The sequence below is a fragment of the Haemaphysalis longicornis genome, unplaced genomic scaffold (assembly GCF_048455015.1).
Source record: "Haemaphysalis longicornis isolate Haplotype H1 unplaced genomic scaffold, Haemaphysalis longicornis Haplotype H1 scaffold_6, whole genome shotgun sequence".
Taxonomy (NCBI): Eukaryota; Metazoa; Arthropoda; class Arachnida; order Ixodida; family Ixodidae; genus Haemaphysalis; species Haemaphysalis longicornis.
The window spans coordinates 148,329,913-148,347,102 of NW_027526407.1; the positions used below are offsets into that span (position 1 = coordinate 148,329,913).

Below are 17,190 nucleotides of genomic sequence, written 5' to 3' on the forward strand. Positions count from 1 at the left end.
TCTGGCACAGGTCGGGGTAGCGCTGAGCTTAGCACTCTTCGCTGTTGCTCGTCCGACCCGACTTCAAATCCCACATGAACCCAATTCACTTTCACGTTACAGTTGAAGCCAGTTTGGTGCCACTCGTGTCGACACCGACGACGACTACAGTCACTTTTCTGGTTTGATGAGATAGCTAGGCCTTTGGCCGTAAAGCGACTCGGCAACTCTCCCGATAAACGCTTTTCCTCTTTCCTTCCCGTCTGGAAGCACTGCTAAAGCTATGGTTATAGCCAGCAAGGACCGGCACTGAATGCGTTGCTCGACGTGACAGATACACCGTACGTTATTACGTTGCTTTTGTAGTAGTAGTAGTAGTACAAAACTTTATTGCAAAGTCTGATCATTTAGCTAACAGAGGGCGGTGTCCTTAGTCCAGGGCCCCATTTGCTGCTGCGATTCGTCTTGCCCGGTCGATCAGTCCGCGCTGGTCTTCCATGGCTGAGCTGGAAAGAGCGGCTTCCCATCTGGGGGGCGGGGGGGGGGGGGGGGAGGGGGGCGACGCAGGAGAGGGGCTGGGCTTCGTATAGGCAATTGGGTCGGGCGTTTGGGGCCAACAGCCGCTACACCTTTGTAATGACGTAATTTAGGCGGTCTACGAAAGTCCAGACTGGGAAAGAGAGAAACTTTTGAGCACGTTTCTAGTTATCCAATAGGTGTAGAGCACTAATTTTCGGCTGAGGTATTTCGGCTGAGATATTCAACACACTGGACGTGTCGACTACGTCTTCAAAGCATTTATTGTTTAAAAAAAAGTAAAAAGAGGGTTGCGCGGTCCCTTTAACACGTTATAATGTACACCCATGTGCAGTGCTTCCGGCACCCGCATAACTGCGCGGGTTCTCAAGATTCGATTTTGCTGACCGAAAAACGATCTGCTCCCTCAAGTGGATGTGTTAGCTTTGTCATGCCGTGTTTACTTTGTCTCCAATTTGTTTGGCGGCGACTATCTGGCTTGCTGAGCAGACGCATGAGGGAACGCCCTGCGTGAACGTTGGCCCGGCTGACCGGGCCGTATCTCGCTCCCCACACCTGCTACGTTTTCATTCAGGCGAGCCTTATATATATTCCGCCATCTTGCTTGGCGCCCTCGTCATCTGCATGGGAGACTGCGAGCGGGTGTTCGGCAAGGAGGCGCCTGGAGCGGCGATATCCTTTCGGGAGCGAAGTGTAAACTGGCAGCGTGTAGGCTTAAGGTACTAAGGTCTTGTTGAATTTAGAAGTGGTATTGGAGTTTTTTGGAGGGCTAGGGGAATCCCAGCATTTCTCGTGACATTCCCCCATCCTAGTCTGTCAATACCCCTTACCGCGCTAGAGCAATGGAAGGCTACACTGCTGCGCTCCGACCCACAATTGCAAGAGTGTCTAATCCAGCTGGCCGAACTCGCCGCTAGGTCACACGGGCTCGTGGCTGCCGACTATGTACCTGTAGTGTGCCGGTGCTGCCAACCGGCGCCTTTTCTATGCAGCCATCCCCCCGCTCTCGTCCGCACAGGGCACTGGCCGTATCGTCACAATCACCGTGTGACGTACCCCCCCAAAAGGTACCTTGGGAGGTATCACCAACTCAGTCTGACCCAGCGTTCTTCAGAATTTTATGTTCTTGTATTTCGCAAAAGCGTCTTGGCTGGCTTAGATGCTTTACATTCTTCTGTCCTTTTTCATCCTTCTCGTAGAGGTAGTGGAAGGTTTGTGATTACAGTCGTTTAGTTTTAGGCCGGTATGTCTACGTTACCTGCATATCCTTTGTTACAACTATCGGTAACTTCTAAAGGGAATGAATATCCTGCTTGTATTTGTCTACAGGGGACTGCTAAGGTTTTCTACTTTTTGCGAGTTTAATCCTATCTTTTTTAGGTGTATCCTCAATCTACACACCACCGACGTCTGGTCCCCATTCTTGACCTTTGCCCGCACCTGGACATCCTGCACAACGTCCAGATAGTCACTTAGAACGCAGTTTATTTTTGATATATCTTACTGAGGCGAACTTACATGCCTGTTTCGCCCTTATTCGTTTGCCCCACAATGTATTCTCTATGCTCAGGTTATTCCTCTGCGGAAATACGACCAGTGTATAATATCCGGAGTTCCGACTTCGTATTGCCTTTCTTAAACGACCTGTCCGCCAACGACATTCCCAAGTACCCTTGAATCAAAGTCTCCCATAAGTATAATGTACAATGCTGTCCCCCTAATCACTGCTCATTCGACATCCTTCTAGAAACCATCAATACCTTTATCACGGCGGCTAGATATCGGTTCGTGTGGTTGTCCATCTTTTCCGTTGCATGTTTACTTTGATCATATTGGTTGCGACCCTTTCGGTAATAGTTTTGAGTTAGTTCACATTTCCTGTTATCCCTTTTTGCATTATTAGTCCAACCCGATGATTCCTCCTTCCTTGGTGTCCTGATAGCACAAAATATACCCACTTTCCAACTCTACAAAATATTAACCTGTTCTTATAACTTTCCCGAGTGCTATCATATCCCAGTTATATTTCTACGTTCCTGTAATAGCACCGCTAGCTTCCCTTCGCTAGACAGAGTTGGCGCGTTGGACTCCGGAAGTTCACATTCCCGAGGTGACCTGTCTCGACCCAGAGATCTGGAGCGTTAGGTGCCATTGGCCTGTCCGCCATCGTGTACAGGTGCTGCTGAACACCGCTGTCGAAAGCATGGTTTTTGGATCAATGTGAGGTTGCCGCTCAATAATACGCTGGGGTTGCCAAGTCGGGTTATAGCGTGTGAAGGCTTGTTGTGTCACAGGCAGCCTTCATATTACGGGGCATCTATCAAGTGTGCCCTTCCTGTTATGCTGGGACTCCAAATCTGCGCATGATGTATCGGCCTTCACGTTTCCGGGGAGTCTCCTCGTTAATTATTTCCAGGATGTTGAGCTCATATTTTGTGAGATTTGTTCCGCAGCAGGACGTCATTACGAACAGGATTGGGAGCCATTCCTCAACGCCTGCACATTTGGCTTTTTACAGAGGAAAAAACACAAGAACCGAGAAGAATAAATTATACGTGTCCTGATTGGGAACGCTTGTATAACTTGCGTAATAAAATTCACGTACTTAAATCCTTCTTCCGCTTATTTTTCTATTTGCATGAATAAAAGCGGCGACGCCTAATCCAAGAATTACAGAGACCCGTTTGTATTTTTTCAGTCACTAATTGGTTGGTATCAATAAAAGCGGATACAAGAACTTCCTGCTCAGGTTCACGGCCAGTGACTGGGAGAGCTGCATGCAAACATGGGGCTTCTTAATAAAAGATCTCAGCGAATGCTGATTCAGAGCTTTCCCGTTCGGCAGAGTAACTTCGAATTCCTCAACGAACGCAGAGGTAAGCCCACTGCACAAAACTTTATTTCATAGTCATTGCGGTGAGCTAGTCGCCACTTGGTGTGCAGTTACATCTTAAAACTGCCATCTATTGAAGTCATAAACCTGATTTTGGAAAAGTGCAACATAATTTTCACAGGTCCTTTTGTAAATATTCGTAAGTTGCAGCGTAAAAACACGATGATAATTTCTGAAATGAAACTGGCGAATGTTTTAAGCTTAATTGGTCTGCGCCGAGGAGCAGGAGAACAATGTATTTTTGCTAAAAACACAAGATCCGGTGGCACTTTTCAGTCTTACACGCCTCAGCCCGGTTAATACAACGTAAACACCAATTTCCGGCGGCCTAAATGAACAAATTGACTATACTATATGCAAAAATATCCAAATGATTGGGGGTGTCTACTGCAAAACAAGAAATTTTACCAGAGAAGTACAGGCGTTGGTTATTCTCAAAAAGTTCCGTGCAAATGTGATGGTTTACGCGCCAAAGCTGCAGCTCGGTTATGAGGGACCCCGTCATGTAGGACCAGGGAAAAAGGTAAGCAACATGGGCAGTTTTAACGTGCGCCGATATCTGCGTATACGAATGTTTTTGCTTCTTATCTGCATTTTAATGAGGCTTCCGGAGCAGGGGTCGAACGTGCGTAATCGTGTTCATTATCGAAACGATGTAATTACTTAGCCACAAAACTGAAGTACGCTGAATTGATATCTATATTATAATCTTTGTTGTTTGAACTTTACCGTACGCCTCTTTAGAACAACAGTAATGATTAATTTGGAGTTTTCGTCGTTAGTGTATATAAAAGAATCGCTTCATTTCTTCAAAAAAATCTCAGTTTAATTAGCCATTTTCTTTCACAGTATTTTCTCTACAGGTAATTTTACCACAATCTAAAAAGCTTAACAAGTCAGCAATATTTCCTTACATATGGCATGCGCTGCGCGGAAATAAATCATTGGTTTCATATCCTGCAATATTATGGTCGTGTTCTTTGTCACTTATGCAAATTGAGCAACAGGAAGCGATCGCTTATGTTTCAAAGCGAGATATTGTGCATACCGTGCATTGCGTTGAAATCTTGAATGGATTCCGAAACGTTTTGGTTTTAATTCGTGCTTTAGCCTAGTGCAAAAGCAAACGAAACTGAGTACGAGGACTGCTACTCTAAGAGTGTCCGTCTCACACAAAGCTGATTACTCGAAGCCACCTGTAGGGATGGCATAAATGCGCAATAAACAACTGAAGGTAAAACTGTGCAGACCAGGGAAAAGCAACCTCTCGAGCTGGAGGGCCCAGTTGCATGAAGCCGACAAGGTGCGAACCGGCCGGCAAATAAGAGTGGAGAGGGGGTACATTTTTGGACCGGCGCAAGAAATAGAAAATGAAGACGCTAAGTGTGAAAATTTCGTCAATGCCAACTGACACCGATATCGCTTTGTTTCTAGCTAACCCCGCTTGGAGCAAAATTTGTCATGTCAGCGTTCAACTAAACAGGAAGAGACAGAAAGAGATCTGACAAAAAAAGTGTTCTGACGTCATGCCGGGGCCACATTTTACAACGCCGCAGGACGCGTACGGCCCAGGGTTTGTCGACTTCTGGCGTACACACCCTCAACGAAAATAACAAGGATTTTCTTTGCTGATAGATTCCCGAAGACAGAATGGCACTGCTTCCTCTGGCACATATCCCGTCGGTTGCACAGGAGAGATTGGCGCACCCAAACAACATGGTATGTCGACTCGACGGGGAATACTATCTTCAGTACAAAAAAAATAATATTCAATTCCCGTATCCAAAAAGTTTCGCAGGTTCTACATCATTCTCGCTGTTCTGCTTCTGACCCAGTTCGCATTTGACGCTGCGACCGCTGAATGTGACAAACAAATGGTAAGTAATACAATCATTCTGGCAGAAATCTTTTCGCACGTACATTATGGGAATAGCAATGTATGTAGGCTATCGAATGCACACCCACAAACGTACGAAGGAGGACACACGCATACTTGTCACATACACAAAGTCCTTTACACGCACATACATACGTTCATTGATACATAGATGTATACACACATACATACATACGTACATGCGTACATCAATACTTACGTATGTAGGCACGCCTTTCAGAATATCAGCGTTTTATTATACATTTTCATAGATGCAAAATGAACTTAGTTACTAGTACAAAAAGAGGCCCCAAAGCAAATGTTTTGAGGTGACCTCCGGTTGGTATGTGCAATTTTATAATGGAAAACAATTAAGTCAGTCACGCTGCGTGTAATTCTGACAGAATCAATACAATACGCAAGAAAAAGAGGAAGACGTAATGCAATAATAAATCTTGGTACACACTTTTAGATACTAGATTCAGGGGAAGAAGCAACATTATGATTCGAAAATTTTTTTAAGAATGTTGTTAAAATATACTGTAAAAGTAACGCTGAAAGTGAAAGTTTGTATGCTTATTGCAATGGCAATGCATAGTTGTATGTCTGCAGGTATAGCTGTTTGTTTCCCGTAATAGTGTACAGCTTAAGTAACAAAAAAACTTCTGACTCCTTGCTATTATTGTTGACTTAGTGTTACAAGATGGGAGTCCAAAAGCTGCTCATGACAATGTCGCGTGCACGAGACCGAACAGCGAGCCCGCCCAGGGAAAGCTGAAAAATGTTTTAGAGAAACGATATTTAAACCGGAGTTAAGAGGAGGCTCTAGTACTTTGCAGGAGCTGTAAGTAACTAGGCGAACAGCTTGGTTTTGTAAATGATGGAGACATGAAAGGCGAGTGGAATACGTATTTGACCATGACAATATGCAGTAATTAAGACGGCTGTGAAAAACGCGTTGTATAGGATAAGGGGATGTGTTGCAAAAATAACTGGAGATATCAGTATTAAACTGATACAAAAACAATTTCTTGCAGGTGACTTCATGTCCAGAATGTGTTTCAGATGAGTGTCGAGTAGAACTCCAAGAAATGTGACTTTGCTTAATACAGGGATGATGTTGTGGTCAAATCAAATGCATGGCTTGGAAGCCGGCTTCTTGATAAGGTTATAAATAAGAAATGTATTTTAATAGATTAGGAGCAGGCAGGGGCACCTTTTAGGAGCTCAATTTGTTCTTGGCAGCAATCAAGAGGAGGCTATGGGTGGAGTCGAGTGAGAGACAGAGAGACGCACCGACAACATTTCCGCGTTTAGGGCATTTAAAAAAGACTGACGTCTTTAAAAGGGAACGTACAGGGTGTTTCATGAGCTGAAGTCATTCCTTGGCAGCGGTCGGGTGGCGGGTGATGGAGTCGAGTGACAGAGGGTAAGACACACAGATACTTTCGTGTTTAGGGCGCTCTAGCAAATTATCGTCATAAAAAGAGACCATAGGGGGTGTTCGCGAGCTGAAGTCGTTCATGCAATCAACGCAGGCGGCCTGTGTAGGAGGTGAATGACACGCATATATACAGAGGAAAGCATTTCTGTGGTTAGGGGGCTGAAGCAGGAATACCATCTGTAAAAGAGAAAATAGGAGCGTAATGCAGGAGCTGACGTTGATCCTTGGCAACGGTCTACTGGGATCTTGTTGAGCATAGTGACCAACAGACAGACAGACAGACAGACAGACAGACAGACAGACAGACAGACAAAGGCGGACAATATTTTTGTGCTTACGGTAGTCAAGCACGACTAAAGAAAACATATGAGTTGTTTTACGGGAGCTGAAGTCGTTCCTTGCAACGAGGCCCGGCAGCAAATGGTTGTGTATAGTTGCACACATCAAACAGACAGAAAGACAGACAGACAGACAGACAGACAGACAGACAGACAGACACATACAGAGACTGAGAGACAGAAATACATTTTTTTAGTTTTGGGTGTTCAATCAAGACTATCGTCTTTCAAAGAGATCATAGGAGGTGTTTCAGGAGCTCAAGTTGTTCCTGGTCAGCAGCCGGGCAGCAACTTGTGGTGTCGAGGGACAGGTTCAAATACACACAGAAAACATTTTCGCCTTTAGGGTCTATCTTTTAAAAACTAACGTTTTTAAAAGATAACATCGGGGGTGTTTCAGGAGCTCAAGTTTCTTGGCGTCGGTCGTTCAGCACGTGGTTGAGAGAAGTAACAGGCAGACGCAGAGATAATTTTGCGTTTAGGGTGCTAAAAAGACTCGTCGTTAAAACCGAACACATGGGCGTATTGCAAGTGCTCAAGCAGTTGTTTGGTATCGTTCGGGCGGCAAGTTGTTGATCATATTGACAGACAGACATTTTCGCGTGTAGTGCCCATATACAAGACTATCCTCTTTAAAGGAGCACGTTCGGGTGTTTTTAACGAGCTGAAGTCATTCCTTCGCAGCGGTCGAGCGGCAATGGGTTCAGTAGAGTGACAGGCATACAGACAGACAGACAGACAGACAGACAGACAGACAGACAGACAGACAGACAGGCAGACAGACAGACAGACAGACAGACAGACAGACAGAATTTTGGCAATTTAGGCGCTCAAGCAAGACGGTCGTCTTTAAAATGAAACATAGGGCGTGTTTCTAGAGCTCAAGTCGTTCCTTTTGCAGCGGTCGAGCTCCGAGTGGTCGAATCCAGAGGCAGACATAAAGACACACTGACCACATTTTCGCGTTTAGGGCGCTCAGCAGGACTGTCTTCTTTTAAAAAGAGCAGAGGGTGTTTGAGGAGCTGAAGTAGTTACTGCGCAGCGGTCGGGTGGCAAATGGTGAAGTCAGGCGACACACGAGACGACAGACATATTTTCATGTTTATGGCGCTTAAGCATAATTATTGCCGTAAAAAGAGAACATAGAGGTTTTTCAGGAGCCGAAGTCGTAGCTTGGAAGCACTAAGGCGGCAATTATTCGGATCGAGTTATACACAGAAATACAAAAAGACACCATTTCTGGGTACGGTGCTGAGGCATGACTATCATCTATAAAAGCGAAAATAGGGTCGTGTTGCAGGAGCTGGTGTTGTTCCTTGACAACGGTAGGGTGAGAAGGTGTTGAGTAACGTGACAAACAGACAGACGTTTTTGCGCTTAGTGCCGTCAAGCAAGGCTATCATGTTTAAAAGAGAACAGAGTGGCGTTTTTTGGGAGCTTAGGCTGTTCCTTGGAATGCGGTAGGCCAGTAAGTTGTTGAGTATTGTTAGACAGACAGACAGACAGACAGACAGACAGACAGACAGACAGACAGACAGACAGACAGACAGACAGACAGAAAACATTATCGCATTGTGAGCCCTCAAGCAATACTAATCGCTAGTCTTCATTAGAGATCACTCTCTCATCATTAAAAGAGAACACGGGCGCATTGCACGAGGTCAAGTTCTTCCCTGGGAGTGGCCGGGTTGTAAGTGCTTGTTTGAAGTGACAAACAGACCAACAGACCAACAGGCAGACAGAGAGGAAGACATATTTTTGCGTTAACGTAGGCGAAGGAAGACTACCGACTTCAAAAAGGTTTAAAAATATAGACAGTCTACGGGCGATTGCAAAGTCTTGTGTGTGCTCAGACAAATTCTTCCACAAAAGGCAGCCGGAGATTCTACGTTGATTCCTGCTATCTCCCTTTCTTGCATTGGTTCCAGTGCGAACTCAATCCTGAAAACCTAGCATTGCAGCGCAAACCCAAACACCCTACGCTTGGCAACAGAGCACAGTAGTTACACGACAATGTTTTCTCAGCGGTTTTCACTTTTTGCAGAATTGCTTAATCCGGCACAAATGTAGGAAAAGTTGGAATCTTGAAGATAAATAACTCTGAAGGTTTATCGAATACGGCGGCCACAGAGTCGCCGCCGTATTCGAACACACTCGACTAGCTTACTGCCTTATGTTCTTTTCTTGTCCGGTGACAAACCTACATAAATACAGGTAGCCCGACATATAAACTGGGCCTGTCCTTTTCGAACTTGAATGTTCTAAGACAGCACCACTGGGAGTAAAAAAAATTGGTCCACATGTCCGAATTCGGGACACCGGAACAGAGTATCTGAATGTTGCCCAAATTCAGAATCAGAAAAGGATTTTATTAGGCAATCGATACATTACACACTTTTTGTATACAGAAGGAGGTCCCATAGTCAGGGACTGAAAGGGGACCTCCTATAATAGTGAACATAAGAAATATATTTGAAGCAGCAAACAGTAGTAGCGAAAAACAAATAAAATACATCGCAGGCAACACAAGATATTCCACAAGAAAAAAAGCAAGAATTATACAGGAAAAAAACAAGGGTAATTCAACATTCCAAATTGTGAGATCGATACACACAACAGAACAGCAAAAAAAAAGAAAGAAAGCAAAAATTACTCAGAAAAAAAAACAAGAGTAATTGAACATTCCAATTGTGATAGCGACACAAGTTGAAAAATTGCACAAATGATAGCACAAAAAGAAATCACATTTATTCGCAGCGATACACAACAACCACCAATGAGGTGATTCATTGGCAGAAGGTTGTGGAAGGGTTGCCATGAAAAGTGACAGACAGGAAGTAGAAATGTAAAGAACGCGAAGAAAAGTAAAAACTATTTAAAATTATGGTGATTGTGCCATGGACGTGAGGAACGTTTTAAGATCTTTTTTGAATTTTCCAATTGACTGGGAAATTTTTATTTCCGGTGGTATGGTGTTCCATAGCTGGATACCGGTGAAAAGAGCTGTTTGTTTGCCGTAGTTGGAATGAACTAAAGGTAAAATTAAATTGTGATTACGTGCAAACCTTGTGAAGTTAGTATTTAATAGGTTGCATTCGGAGATTATGAAAACAGAAAGCTGATTGTTGATTTGTTTAAACAATAAGATACCTAGCTTGTATTTGAAACTGTTTTCAATATTTAGAATGTTGTTCTCAAAAAGGAGTGTTTTCGCGTCACTGCGGTAAGGACTGCGGGTAAGTATTCTAATACATTGGTTTTGCATAGTTTGAAGGGAGGAAAGGTGGGTGCTGTAGGTATTGGCCCAAGATGAAATACAGTAATTAATATGGGAATGAACAAAAGCGTAGTATAACGATAGTAATCTAGGCTGAGAGAATACATCCCGGGCCTTAATCAAAACACGTATGCCGTACGCTATCTGCTTTCTCAAATAACAAACGTGGGAGTGAAATTTCAAGTGACGGTCCAACTGAACCCCTAAAAAAACAGCCTCTTCTTCTGCTTCAATTGCAAATTGATTCAGAAATACTCGTGGGACATAATCTATTACACGCTGGTGGGAGTGAAAAACAACTAACCGGGTTTTAGTAGGATTAATCTGTAGTTTATTCTGAGAGCACCAAGCTGCCAACCTTTCCAGGTCATTGTTTAGTTTTTCTGTAAGGGATTGTAGGCATTTATCAGTGTTAACAATTGTTGTGTCATCTGCATAAAGTAAGCAATCTGAAGTATTAGGACAGTTCGGTAGATCATTTATGTAAATTATGAAAAGAAGAGGGCCGAGAATAGAACCTTGAGGTACGCCTATATTTGTTATTTTGGGCCTAGAGTTAATTCCTGAAACACTAACAACCTGACTTCTGTTGAGTAAGTAATTTTTTATTAATAATAGTGCGGGACCAGTTGCTCCTATTGCTTCAAGCTTCATAAAAAGAATATTGTGGTTGATAGTGTCGAACGCTTTGGTGAAGTCTACAAATACAGAGCCTGCGTTGTACCGTCCATCAATTGCTTTCTTCAGCTTATCGGTTAGAGATAACAAAGCGAGTTCAGTGAAATATGCCGCGCAAAAACCAAATTGAGAAGGTGTTAGAATGTTAAATTTATTTATGTAATTCGCGATGCGAATGTCAAGTAATTTTTCAAACACTTTACTAAGAAATGGCAGTATGCATATCGGGCGATAGTTAGATATTATTGCACAGTCCCCTTTTTTAAAGACAGGAACGATTTTACCCCTTTTGAGTTCAACGGGAAAGATGCCAGTTTTGAAAGTTAGGTTGATAATGGTTGCCAAAATATCTGAAATAGCGTGCGCAATCATTTTTATGTGGGTGGGGTGACTACCATCGAGACCAGGACTTGTTGTTTTCAGGCTACGGATGACATCATAGACTTCGTGAGATGTCGTCGGAAATAAAAAGAAAGATTGGGGCAGCCGAGGTAGGGATAAATTGTAATCACCACTGTGCATGTTATCAGTATGAAAAAAATAGTTGCTGAAGGCCTCAGCAATTTCCAGTGGGCTGTCATACGTGTCGTTATTATACTGAACAGTAGTTATATCAGAGTGCCTTCCGTTCCTGTTCAAGAAAGAGTTGACTATCTCTCATTTCTTTTTTACATTAGATCCAGCATCTTCAATTTTGCGTTCATAATACAGCCTTTTTGCATTTTTTAGCCGTATTCTGAGAGCATTACAGAATCTTCTGTATTGGTCTAGTAACTTCAAATTAAAAGGCTTACGTTTTGTTTTTTTATAAAGGTTCTCTTTGGCTCTTAGTCCTTTTAATAATTTTGCAGTTATCCAAGGGCTCTGAGGACTGCCGTATATTTTTTACATATATGTTTCTGTGTATGGCATTGAATATGAGACAACAAAATACAAGAAAACTCTGAAAATGCAATTTGGGGATCGTCTAAAGGTATCACTGAGGGCCAATCAGTGCGCTCTACAGCCTCGATGAACGATTCCCTGTCGAAAACATCTCGGATGAAGGATTTGCTGGTTGGAAGGGTGTTTCTCGTGAAGCGCAGGAAAATCGGATAATGATCAGTAATGTCGACATTAAGAACGCTTGTGTCGGGTGCAGGTGACAGATTAGAAAGAGCATTATCAATTAGTGTGCTTACACTACTAATGCAGCGAGTGGGAAGGGATATTAAACATTCATATCCAAAGCTCTGAAAAGCACTGGAGTAATTTAAAGAGCTAGTTGAAGAAAGATCAAGTAAGTTTATATTGAAATCGCCCATAATCACTACATTTGTGTCCTCAAGAGATAATGCATGGAAAACTTCATGAAGGGCTTCACAGAAATTAATGACTGACGAGGATGGAGATCAATAGACACACCCAAAGATGAAATTCTTATTGTCAAGGTTGAGAAAATTATGGTTTAGTTGCACCCAGACACTTTCACAGTCCGTTACATTTAACTCTAAGTCATGTCGACGTTTATACTTAGTGGCAGAGTTGATGTACACGGCTACACCTCCATGATTGCTATGTGCACGATTCGAGTACTCAGATTTGTAAGAAGGGAAACAGAACAGATTTTTGTCGTCGTCGGAAAGCCAGGTTTTGGAGATACTGATAAGAGAAAAAGGATTTTCAAAAGAGGAAAGAAGATTCTGGATGTCGTCAAAATGTTTACGGATGCTTCTTGCATTTAGGTGAATGGCAGAGAAGACAGGCGAGAGCAAGCAATTGAGTTGGTCAGTTGAGAAATAGGTAGCCATATGTGGATGTATTTAAGTTCAAAAGAGGAAGAATTTCGGATTGGATGAGGTTTTCTAGCAGATTTTAGATAGGTCAACTTCACAAGTGATGCGGAGTACCTTGCTTTCTGTGGTTTTCCTGGCTTTAATTTGACAGTTGTCTGTCCATAGGAACTTCCAGCTATTTGCCTTTTTTAGAGAAAGCGCCTGAGAAAAGAGTGCCTTGTTTTCGGGGGTCAGGTGGTCGTTTATATAGACAGGGCTATCCGCGGTTTCAGGGAATCTGATATCTTTCAGGCACAGTTTAGCCTTTCGCGCCTTGCTCACGAATTCGGCCTTTTTCGTCCGGGAGCAGAAACGAGCAAGCAGGTTCTTTGGACCAGCTTTCACGGTCGCAACCCGGTGGACAACGTCGAGGTCAGAGGGTGCCAGTTCGCAATCAATAGTAGCACCCATGGTCTGCATGATTGCTGTGCAGTCCTCCCCTTCCGTTACCGGAATGCCCTTGATCTCGACGTTGTTTATCCGTGAGTATTGCTCCATTTGCCCCACTTTCTGAGATAGCACCGCGTTTTGCGCCTTTAATGCCTTGTTCTCAGCAATCAGAGAGGGTACGTCTCCGAAGAGTCCTAGGCAAAAGGTAAACTCAACCGAACAAGGTTCACCTCCTCTGGATGGACTGAATAGTACGTTTTTTCATATACACGTGTCTAAAAATTATCATAGATGGCGTTTTTCCCTATATTTTCAGAATCTACTGTTGGGGCTCTGTCGTTCGAAGCTCAATGTGCATGCCCGTCAATTTCTTTTTCACCTCCATTTATTGTGCTTTTATTCTTGCTTCATGAGTGTCTGGATTGAGATCATTGACAAGACTTCTACGATGTTTTTCAGTGCCCGGCTTTTGGAAAATGTTGTTCAGGCTTTCTATGCATACCGACAGTCCTTGGATTCGGTGTTTGCATTCGTCAACCAAGAGGCTAATTGAGAATAAAATACTGACACGTTTTCCAGGGAGAATTCTGGGGAACAATAAATGATGCAAAACATGTGAAATTTCTTATATGATGTGTGAATGCACAAGAATCGCTTGCCGTTGATTGCGAAACCATGTGTCCGAGTGGACTATATTTTTATTTTATTTATTCAGTACTGCCAGCCACCCTTTGGCAGCCAGAGCAGGAGTGGTACAGTGCAGAGTACGAACACAGTTTACATGCGACCAGTAACGCGGCCCGCGGTTCACAGGGAAGCAATAATTCAGTAAGCTTACAGAGTGTTACGACACACAAGTGCACGCAATCAATACACGGCCCACGATTCGTAAAGCAGCAGTAATTCTCGTTACAAATGAAATGCCTACATGAGTATACAATAAAACCGGCAATGCTATTCTAATGCAAAACACAACAAAGTACACTACGCGCATTGCCCAGGAAGTGCGAAAAAAAATGTGACGTTGCCGTGTAAAGATCGTAAAACACTGTGCAAAACTGCGTTAGTGGCATGGTTGCAAGCTAACACGTGTAATACATTAGTTCAACAGAACAGAAGGGGAACAAGACTATCACTTCAATCATACAGTATTTTGAACAGCCGTTGAAAAAACATTTCGATTAGTTAAGTTAGTAACGTCGCTTCAAGTGGGAATTTGTGAATACGGCTCGACGGGCTGCTGTAATCGTCATCGGCGGATAACCTCGTGTGGTGTGGGAGCATTGTTGGAGAATATGTTGGCGTCGGGATAGAACAGGAAGTGGTCCATTTGCTGTGGGTTTCTCACCGCTCATTTAACCATCATTGGCGTGTTACTTGAACGGTTATCTGAGAATAGTTAATTGGTATGTTACAACCCAGCCAAATTTGAGCACGTGAAGCGGCCGTACGCTTGTGATTGCTGCCGCCCTCATCAATGGCCAGTCCACTTGAGTGGACACGTTTTGAGGCCTGTGTTCAGCATTGACATTAGGTAACGAACTCAATGTCGAGCTAAGAAACGTGAAACGTATTGCAAGCCAAGGCGCCCGTAACTGTTGGCGCCATTAAATTACTAGGCCTAACATTAGGGCAAACGTCAGGGTGTCGCTAATCCAATAGGTACGCATGGACACACACGTAGGTCTCAACTACATGGCACGTGAAGTCAATGGAACCATGGGCTGGCACGTAACCAGGTTAGCTGACAATGGGAATTTTTATGGGAGGCGTGTGGCTACAGGATGCCAGTGGGAGTTTGAAGCCACGCTACACTCAGCGATCTGGAATTTTTTAAAGCGAATCTACGTGAAAGGAAAATCACGCAGTCCCGTGCACACACATAAAATTCCTCCCGCGAAACCCTATGCTCACGCGGAAAAACAATTGCTTGGAATTACAGATGGGACTTAATAGTAGAGCTCGCCGAAAAAAATATTCTACGCATCATGAATACCTTCTTCCGCGAACAGGGCAGCCGAAATTGGACGTAAAGGAGCCCGAATGGGGACCATAAAAACGAATTAGTCTTCTTACTAAGCGATAGCCCTGGCGTCGTGCAGGATGTGTAAGTGCTCGGAAGGGTGAGTTGTAGTGACGGCCCTATGGCAAGATCTCGAATTAGACGACATTTCAGGACGAAACGTACCAAGTAAGTACGAAAGTACCCCATCAATGAGCCAACTGTAAGACGGAAAGTAAAAAAATTCAGGATCGCGCTGCAGAACGGATATTCGCTCTTACCCAGGACGCAGAGTTTAAGACACGGGAAGAAAGCGACAACCTTTCACGCATTATCACGGAGTGTGCAGTAGACGTCGGAGGTACGATAGCTAGAAAGGATACTGGTAAACTTCCCAGGAGACTAAAGATTTAATTAGGAAACGACAAAGCATGATTTTCCCCACCCCAGCTAGCAGAGTACAACTAGCGGAGCCTTCGAAGTTAATCAATAAGCGCAAGAAAGCTGATATACGGAAGTATATTATGGAGAGGATCGAGCATGCTGTAAAGAACGGAGGCCGACTGAAAGCAGTGAGGAGGCGTCTAGGCATGGGGAAAAAGCAGATGAATGGACTTGAAGACAAAAAGGCAATGTCATCCCAAACGAGGATAACATAGCTGGAATTGCCTAAGAGTTCTTTAAATATCTCTACAGTAGCCGCGGCATCCATGATAATACCGAACGAGGAAGTCGTTCAGAGGACGTAGACGTCCTACCAGTAATGACAGAAGACAAAAAGGCTTTGAAAGAAAGGCAAGGGGGCAAAGCGCATATTATAAGAAAGCATTGCACTCGGTCGAAAACGCAGCAGTCATTCAGGCATTGCGGAATGTGGGTGTAAACGAGCATTACGTAAAAACACCAGAGGAAATCTACAGTGAGGCCATAGCTACCATCGTCCTCCATTAGGAGAGCAACGAAATTCTGATAAGAACCCGCCCCAGTGGCTCAGTGGCGAAGCGTTCTGCTGCTGAGCATGAGTACGCGGGTGGTATTCCCGGCCGCTTTTCTGATGGAGGCGAAAAGCAAGAACGCCCGTGCGTACGAGATTTCGGCGCCCGTTTAATGTCCCCATGTAGTCAAAATGATATGGAGCCCTCAACTGCAGCCCGCCTCATCGCCTGCGTTGCGTCGGCGCGTTAAGCCACATAATCGATCGATCGATCAATGAATGAATGAATGAATGAATGAATGAATGAATCAATCAATCAATCAATCAATCAATCAATCAATCAATCAATCAATCAATCAATCAATCAATCAATCAATCAATCAGTCAATCAATCAATCAATATTTACATGTTATTTAATTAATAATGATAATTGATATGTGTGAATTATTGAATAGTTATGTAATCGATCAATCAAACAATCAAGCAAGGAATCAATCAATCAATCCAAATATCTATAAGGAAGGGCGTCAGACAAGGAGACACAATTTCCCCAGTGTGTTTCACAGCATGCTTTCAAGAGGTATTCAGAACATTGGATAAGGAACAAGTGGGTGTAGCGGCTAAACCTCAGCAATCTCAGGTTTGCTGATGACACTGCCTTGCTCAGGGGACGGATTGCAAAGCATGATTACCGCACTGGACAAGCAGAGTAAGACCGTTGGCCTGAAAATTATTATGGAGAAAATAAAGGAATATTCAATAGCCTAGGGAGAGAATAGAGGTGGGAGATAGGTGGCGAAGCAGTGGAAGGGGTAATTGAATATATTTACTTACGTCAAGTAGTGACCCCGGGTCCCAACCATGAGGCAGAGATACTTAGAAGGATAAGAACGGGGTGGAGTGCATTCGGTAGGGATTTTCAGATAATGAATGGCAGCCTACCACTGTCTCTGAAGAAGAAAGTGTATGACAGCTGCATCTTACCGGATCCACCTAGGGACAGAAACTTCGAGGCTCACAAAAAGGA

At 43.7% G+C, this 17,190-nt stretch overlaps 1 long non-coding RNA gene across 2 annotated transcripts; it reads left to right on the forward strand.

Moving 5' to 3' along the window:
- The first annotated feature begins 3,284 nt into the window (after positions 1 to 3,284).
- On the forward strand, positions 3,285 to 13,847 carry LOC144141187 (uncharacterized). 2 transcript variants are annotated; one of them, XR_013316467.1, is made up of 5 exons: positions 3,334 to 3,392; positions 4,844 to 4,982; positions 5,045 to 5,128; positions 5,200 to 5,286; positions 13,686 to 13,847. It is a non-coding gene; the product is annotated as an uncharacterized LOC144141187 (long non-coding RNA). The 2 variants fall into 2 exon arrangements; XR_013316466.1 differs by lacking the exon at positions 4,844 to 4,982 and having other exon boundaries at positions 3,285 to 3,392.
- Positions 13,848 to 17,190: the final 3,343 nt, after the last annotated feature.